This window comes from Cornus florida, unplaced genomic scaffold, assembly GCF_030987335.1.
Source record: "Cornus florida cultivar Cherokee Brave unplaced genomic scaffold, ASM3098733v1 CherokeeBrave_3.0.0_Hap2_Chr08, whole genome shotgun sequence".
Taxonomy (NCBI): Eukaryota; Viridiplantae; Streptophyta; class Magnoliopsida; order Cornales; family Cornaceae; genus Cornus; species Cornus florida.
This window is the reverse complement of record NW_026775578.1, coordinates 18,865,351-18,873,438: the sequence shown is the minus strand read 5'-3', so window position 1 is coordinate 18,873,438 and position 8,088 is coordinate 18,865,351.

The following is an 8,088-nucleotide window of genomic DNA, read 5'->3' as shown; positions in this document are numbered from 1 at the left end:
TATTTCTACTCTACCATATCACATCAATGACCCTCAACCTAGCGACCCTTATCCACCACCACCTCAGATTACTAACCAGGAGGCAAAGTCATGGACTAAAGTGGTAAAACAATGCAATGATAAAATGAGATTCGAATACCTTTTTCCTTCATCCCCTTCATCCAACATCATTGACCTCCCCAAAGAAATTATTGATAAAGGTTTCCACTTTTGGAATGAATCCCATCTAGTAGGGATATCCATCCACAAAAGAATCCCCTTCAAGGTCATCCAATCAGCAGCGGCTAAGCTATAGAACAAGCATGGACTTAACACTATCCAAGGTGAAGGGAATTCTTTTTTCTTCAGATTTAAATCAACCATTGAAGCAGAAAAGGTTTTATCATTGGGGCCATGGTCCATTGCAGGCCATCATTTTTCCTTGATGAAATGGAATCAGGTTAACCAACCACACCTGAACCACCTTGGCTGCTTCCCATCTTGGGTCAAATTTCATGGTATGCCACCTAACTATTAGACAGCCAAAGGCCTTAGCTACATAGCTAGTTCAGTGGGTGAGCCTCTTTATGCAGATGAAGCCACTGGGAATAGAATTAAGCTTAAATTTGCAAGAATCTGTATCAATCTTAACTTGTCCAAACCAATGAAGCATGAAATACATCTAAAAATGGAGGATGACAGCCTAGAGCAAGTCAGAATCGAATACCTATGGCTTCCAAAGACCTGTACCAAATGCAATCAACTCAACCACACATATGAACAATGCCCCCTCAACTACATTAAATCAACCAAACACAAAACCAAACACAATGGATCCCCCAATGACTCCAGGTCACCACAAAAATATCACAGTCCAGCAACCAACCCACCCAATACTGAATGGATTACAGTCAGGAAGAAAAGAAGGAACTCAACCCCAATCATCGATGAACCCCTCCCTCAACCCATTTCAAACACCCCTACAAATCAATTCTCAATCCTAGCCCATATACCTCAGGAAGTAAACACATCTACCAACATCCAAACCACCCATTCCCATCACATTAGTCACTCATCTTCAGGCACAATGGTACAGAACACATTTTCAAGCTCTCCCAATCCATCCACTATACACTTACCATTCCACTCTCCACTATGCTGCAAGAAACTTAACTTCTCAAATATGACACCATCCCCTCCAAAATTAACTTATAAGGATCCCCACCTAACTTCACCATCAACTTTTCCACTGGCCAGGAAATAAGGGATTAATCACCACTCATTCAACCTGTCTTCACCACATGTAAAGTCCACCAATGAAAAAGTCACAATAAGATCCATGAAGAAAGCAGCTAGGAGGAAGTCCAGTGGCAGCTCAGAATTGATGTTTAATGGTCATGTCCAATGCCACAAACATCTTGAAGGTTCTATCTCCCATCCTTTTAATGATCTCCTTCCTCACATGGAACATTAGAGGGCTAAACCAGCCCTCTAAACAAACAGAGATCAAAAGGCTGATCTCTGAAAAAAAGCTTGATTAAGTCTCTATAGTTGAGACTAAAGTCTCTTAAACCAACATTGAATCTATACATAGATTCCTGGCTCCCACTTGGTCCTTGGTACATAACTACAGTTTCTCTCCTTTATGCAGAATTTGGGTATTTTGGAACCCAAATGTCATTGATCTTAATGTGATTGATACAAATAGGCAAGCCATTCACTGTAGCATATCCATCACAGGCCAAAACATTTCCTTCTTCATTTCCTTCATATATGCAGCTAACTCTGTTGCTGAGAGACATGTGCTTTGGGAGAACATCATACTTCATGCAGGTTACTTTGTCCAATCCCCTTGGCTTTTGATGGGAGACTTCAATGCCATTCCCAATGCCAGAGAGAAGTATGGTGGCTCAATGAGATGGTACCCAGCCATGACTGACTTCAAAGAATGCCTGTAGGAAGCTGAGCTTGAAGACCTGAAATTCAATGGTATACTCTATTCTTGGTGTAACAGAAGCTCGGGAGTAGCTTACATAGCCAAAAAATTGGATCGAGCATTAGTTAACCAAAAGTGGACCAGCTCATTCCTAGTATCTGAGTACAGCTTCTTGACTCCAGGGATCTCAGACCACAGTCCCATTCTTGTTTCTATGGATTTCCACCTCCCAAGGAGATGTCTCCTATTCAAATTCTTCAATACTTGGAGTTCTTATCCCAAGTTCCTACCCTCAGTTCAGGATGTATATAACACACACATTGAGGGCACAGCAATGTACCAATGTGTTCAAAAGCTCAAACTGCTAAAACAAGTCCTCAAAATCAACTGCAAGAAGGAATTTACTGATATTGAATCTAAGCTACATTTAGTTAAAATGGAGTTGGACTCTTGTCAACTTGATCTTGACTCCAATCCAAGCAATCATCTCCTTAGGCAACTTGAAAAGTCACTCACTAATGAATACCTGAGGCTAGCTAAACACCAAGAAGATATGTTGAGGCAAAGATCAAAAATGACATGGTTGAAGCTGGTTGATTGCAACTCCTCCTACTTCCACAAGGAATTTCTCATTCAGAAACAACAGGAAGAAATTGTCTCCTTTACTACTGATGATGGTCAAGTTCTAACTGATCGGGAAGCCATCAAAATAGCAGTTGTTTCCCACTTTCAAAACCTTCTTGGCTGCTTTTCTCCTCCAACACACAACATTTGTGATCTTCAACCATTCATCACCAGATTAGTTCCTGCTCACCTCCATAGTTTTTTGGAAGAGGCCCAATCCCACAATGACATCCAATCATGTATGCTTAAGCTCAGCAAAGACAAATCCCCTAGTCCAGATGGTTACAATGTAACATTCTTTCAAAAAGCATGGAGAATAGTTGGAAGAACTGTCACTAAAGCTGTACTTGAATTTTTTAGGAATGGGAAGATGCTTTCTAAAGCTAACAACACATACATTGTGATTGGTTGGTCAATTAAACATCAACCTTCGCAATAGCACGAATCATTGTAAAATAGGGCTATTGGTCGGGTAAGTCGAACCACTGGGACTGCGCTAGTCTAATACAACCTAAATGTCTAGAATCATTCTTAGAATGATGAAGGGTTTATAGAGGTTTTGTTGGATGTCACTTAAGCTAGGAAATTAAAAGTGCATAAAACAATAAATTGCAAGAATTCAAGGGAGTGAAGTACAAGTAAAGAAGGCTAGGGAAATGAATCCACCTCCATCCCTATACACATGCTAGGTTAAGATTAATTTAAGGGAAAAACAACATATATGATAGTCATGATACATAACAATACTAGGGTGCTATAATATCCTCAAGAAGTTCATTTAAATAGAGAGGCAAGAATAAACCATCAAAGGCTCACATGATCAACTACCTAAACTAAAATGTAACTTAGAACATGCTTACTAAGTCAAGGATTATCAAGCCCTAATTTTAATGGTGAATGCACATAAAGCTAAGAATCAAGTATAGACCATCAAAGGGAAACCCTAAGCCATGAACTATCTAGGTTCTCCAACTCTATGCCATTAAAACCATTCCATGATCTAACTTCCATTGTCACCATGGAAGTGCAAGCAATATGATTAAGAAAAGTAACCATCCAAGACAAGATGAATAACTCACAATAATCATTTATAAACATTCAACATTCATTACAACAAAAATGAGGCTCTTGATCATGGAAAGACTATCAAAAATACATTGTAATCCCCAAAAATAAACTATACTAACACATGCTTACAAGGGAGGGGTTTCATCACCTCCCTAGATGAGGTTTAGTTACCCATTGGTGAGTTAGAAGAAGGAAGAAGCATCATCCTCATCTCCATTTTCGTGCACCCTCTTTGGAGTTTGAAGAACACCTCCTTTTTTTTGCTCTCTTCTCTTGCTTTCTATCTTCTAGAATGAAGCCTTTTCATATGTGTGGCCTTGCTTCCCTTTATTAGATATCTTATCCACTCCAAGAGGCTACCAACCAACATCTCCAACCACTTCATTAAAGAGGAAAACAAAATGAAGAAACCAAGGTGCAAGTGGGCTGAAATGAGCCATTTCTGAAGGGCATTCTGCCCAAAATTCGAGCACTCAAAGCAAGGCCTCGAGCACTCGAATTTAGTGCAAAAGGCTCCATGCTTCACTTGCTCCGCCCAGACCTACTTTGGTTAAACAGCCATAACTTTGCGCTCCGAACTCTGAATGATGAACTGCTTGAAGATTTAGAAAGCTAATTCAGAGCTTTAAATACTTCATGTTTTGGTGGAGATCCAATTCTTAAGGATGGTTGGTCGAAAATGAAGATCAAGGCAGAATTTCATTGCTGCCAGGCAGTTCTGCGCACCTCTGGTAACAAGGCCATAACTCTCTACTCCAAGCTTCGAATGACAAACAGTTTGAAGATTTAGAAAGCTAATTCAGAGCTCTAAATATTCCATTTTATAATGGAAGTCCAGATCTCGAGTTTTTAAGGTCAAAATGGCGAGCAAAGTCCAGGTTCCACTGCTGCCAGAAATTCAGCATTGTGACCTTTGATGTTCAAAACTCCACAAAGCATCCTTCTTGCTTCTTTTTTGGCCAATGAACCTGAAAATATGCAAAAACATGCATATGAAGGTAATCTACATAATTAAACAAACAATGGACTTAAATAATGCAATTAAGGGCGCTTGAATATGCAATATTCGGCGCTTATCACATTGCATTAGTTCCTACATGCCAAAACCCAACTTCCATCCATGATTACAGGCCTATCTCTTATTGCAACTCCATATACAAATGCATTGCAAAGATCCTGGCATTCAAGCTGCAACAAACCCTCCCTCACATCATTGATATGTCTCAATCAGCCTTCATAAGTGGCAGGAAAATCACAGATCCAATTCTTCTTGCTCATGAACTACTCAGAGGCTACCACACTGAATCTTCTACTACAAAATATGGCATTAAAATCGATTTAAAGAAAGCTTTTGATTCAGTCAAATGGGACTTCATCCTAAGTTGTCTTACTCTTGACAACTTCCCAACCAAGTTTATCTCCCTCATTCAGGCCTGCATCTCCTCACCCTCTTTCACCAATTATTAATAGAGAATTTCAAGGGTACTTCAAAGGTAAAAGGGGTTTGAGGCAAGGTGACTCCATTTCACCATTCTTGTTTGTCATTGTAATGGATTCATTATCCTCTATCATAAATGATTATATTAGAAGATCTCATACTTTCAAGTTCCATTGGAGATGTGGACCTTTGAAGATCACACACCTTTCATATGCTGATGATCTCATGCTATTCTGTTATGGAGATATTGCATCTGTTTCAGTGCTGAAATCAGCCCTTGATTATTTCTGTTGTATGTCTGGATTGGATATTAACTTCTCTAAAAGCAATATATACTTCTCTGGAACTGACCCTCATACAGAAGCTGCAATCACATCCTTACTTGGCATAGGTATTGGATCCCTCCCAGTAAAGTATCTTGGGGTTCCTCTTATTTCTACTAACCTCAAATCATCCCACTGCAACCAACTTATTGAAAAGATCACAAATAGAATCTTACATTGGTTTTCGAGGTCTCTTTCTTATGCAGGTAGACTCCAACTTATAAAAGCAGTTCTGGTTTCAACTCAAGTCTATTGGTCAAGTATCTTCATTCTCCCCAAAGCAGTAATCAACGAGCTCAATCAAATTCTCAGAGCATTCCTATGGTCAGGGCCTGAAATGAAGACTAGCAAAGCCAAAGTGAATTGGAATAAAGTCTACCTGCCAAAAGAACAAGGAGGTCTTGGCATTCCAAATTTGGAGCTGTCAAACAAAGTTGGCATTCTAAGGTACATTTGGGACCTTCACTCTAATGATTCTAGAAGAATTTGGATCACTTGGTGTAGAATTCACCTTATTAAAGCAAGGAATTTTTGGACAATCAACTTTCCACATCCCTGCTCTTGGAGTTGGAGAAAAATTCTACAGCTCAGACATCTTGCTAGGCTACTTCTTAAGCACAGAGTTGGCAATGGCTTAGAGACTTCTTTCTAGTTTGACAACTGGTCCATAGGAGGTCCTCTTTGTTCTCGCTTTCTGTAATACCCCTAATTTTGTAAGGGTTATAATTGGAATTTTTATATTTATTTTATTGTTTTCATTATTTATTTTAATTATTTTTGGTATTTATGTGGCTAGGTGCTTAATTGTTTTATTTTTTTGTTTCCATTTGATTTAAATTTAAATTTTGTATTTAAAGTTGCCTTATTGGATTAATTATTCTATTTAGTTTGATTGTGTTTTATTTTTCTGTGATTGCGTTAGGTTCGGTTTAAATGCTGTGTGATTTTATTTATGGAGTTAAAGGAGCTAATTAGGTTAAAATTATAAATGAATTAAATTGTAATGTTAATTATGGTACATCTCACGCAGACTAGAATTAAGTTTTCCATCGTGGATTAGGATTTGGGTTTAGGGTTTCTTGGGGCTTATATATATATATACTGCTATGGTCTTCAAAGGGTGGAAACCTTATACACGTACAATATAATGGAGAGAGAACAGAGAGGGAATAGAGAGAGATGGTGAGGAAAACAGAGGAGGAGACGAGGGTTTTGGCCAAGAATTAAGGCTGAACCAAGGAGAGGAGGAAGGGATGCTGCTCATGAGTTGAACCTAGGGCAACAATGGAGTGGATGATAGTCAAGAGGTCACCGGAAAGTTTGGACAGAGGACGGCAAACTAAAGTTACAGAGGCAAGTTCTATTCTGTCTCTCTCCCTTTGGCTTGTGTTCTGTGCATTCATAACTGTTCTCTAGGATATTAAACGGATCATGCATGCTTAGTATATGATAAATTAATTATCTATAGGGGTTGAAATTAAACTGAAATCATTTTATTTTTAAGTTTGGTTTCACTATTAAATCTGTACGCATGCTAAATCGGTAGCACGTTTAATCTCTGTATTTGTTTGCAACCATTGAAAATAAAATAGGGGATTGCTACTGGGGTTATATAAAACTCATGGGGTCAACTTTATCCTATTTAATTATGTGTTGCAATTTAATCTGTTTCAGTTTGTGCTTATTGAGTTTCATTGTTAGTCTTTAAGCATATTCTATTTGGTAAGTGTTCTAAGGTTTTTTCAATGATGCCCATTAGTGTAACTAATGTTTAAGATGTTACTGGATACTCCTAGAACCCTTAGAATCAGTTTTATAAATCAACTGAATGGTAGAAATATACCAGAGATGAAGCAGAGGGTCGGTGCCGGAGCAAAAAGGGGAACGGAGCTCTCAAATGAGGTGAGAGCAGGCTCCAGGAAGTTGGGAGCCGGCTCCCCCTTCATTGAGCCGGCTCCAAGAGTATAGGAGCCAGCTCCAAAGTGTTTTGGAGCCTGCTCAACTTGTCTAGAGCTGGCTCCACTTTTCTCCGACGTTCTGTGGTTAGTTTTAAGGCACTGTTTGATATTTTTGGCACTGTTTGAGTTCAAATTAGACTTTCTGAACTGTGTTGAGTTAGGGAAAGGTTTTTAAAAAATTAATTCATGAAGTTTTTAAGCCTTAAGGTGCATTAATTTAACTATATGCTAATGTTTTAAACCGTAGGAAAATCTAAGGCAAGTCGCAGGCAGTTTACGGATTTAGCGGATCGAAAGGATTTAACTGTGCAAACTGTGTCTAAAAATTAAAAAGAGTTGGAACATGGATTCCAAACATTATACCATGCTATCTTTAATAAATTAAGGTCTTAGTACTCATGAATTTAACAAGTTTGGTCTATGTATAGTTTGGACATTATTGGTTAAGATATTAAATTCTTTTCTGCAATACATGGATGTAAGATTTGAATTACAATTGCTGTAATATGAAGCATTACACTGCAATTATTTGGGTTAGGATTTGGATTTAAATTGCTGAACCAGTACTTAGGCTTTATGAATCTAATTCAATGCTTGGCCTGGAATTAATTGAGGAATTATATTTATATTTTCTGTCAATTAACGGGATGGATGCTGGATTTTAACTTAATGAGTTACTAAACTTTGTCTCGTTTAATTACATGGATGGATTTGTTTTTGGATATTAATTGCTGAACTATTATTAATAGTCTGTAATTGTTA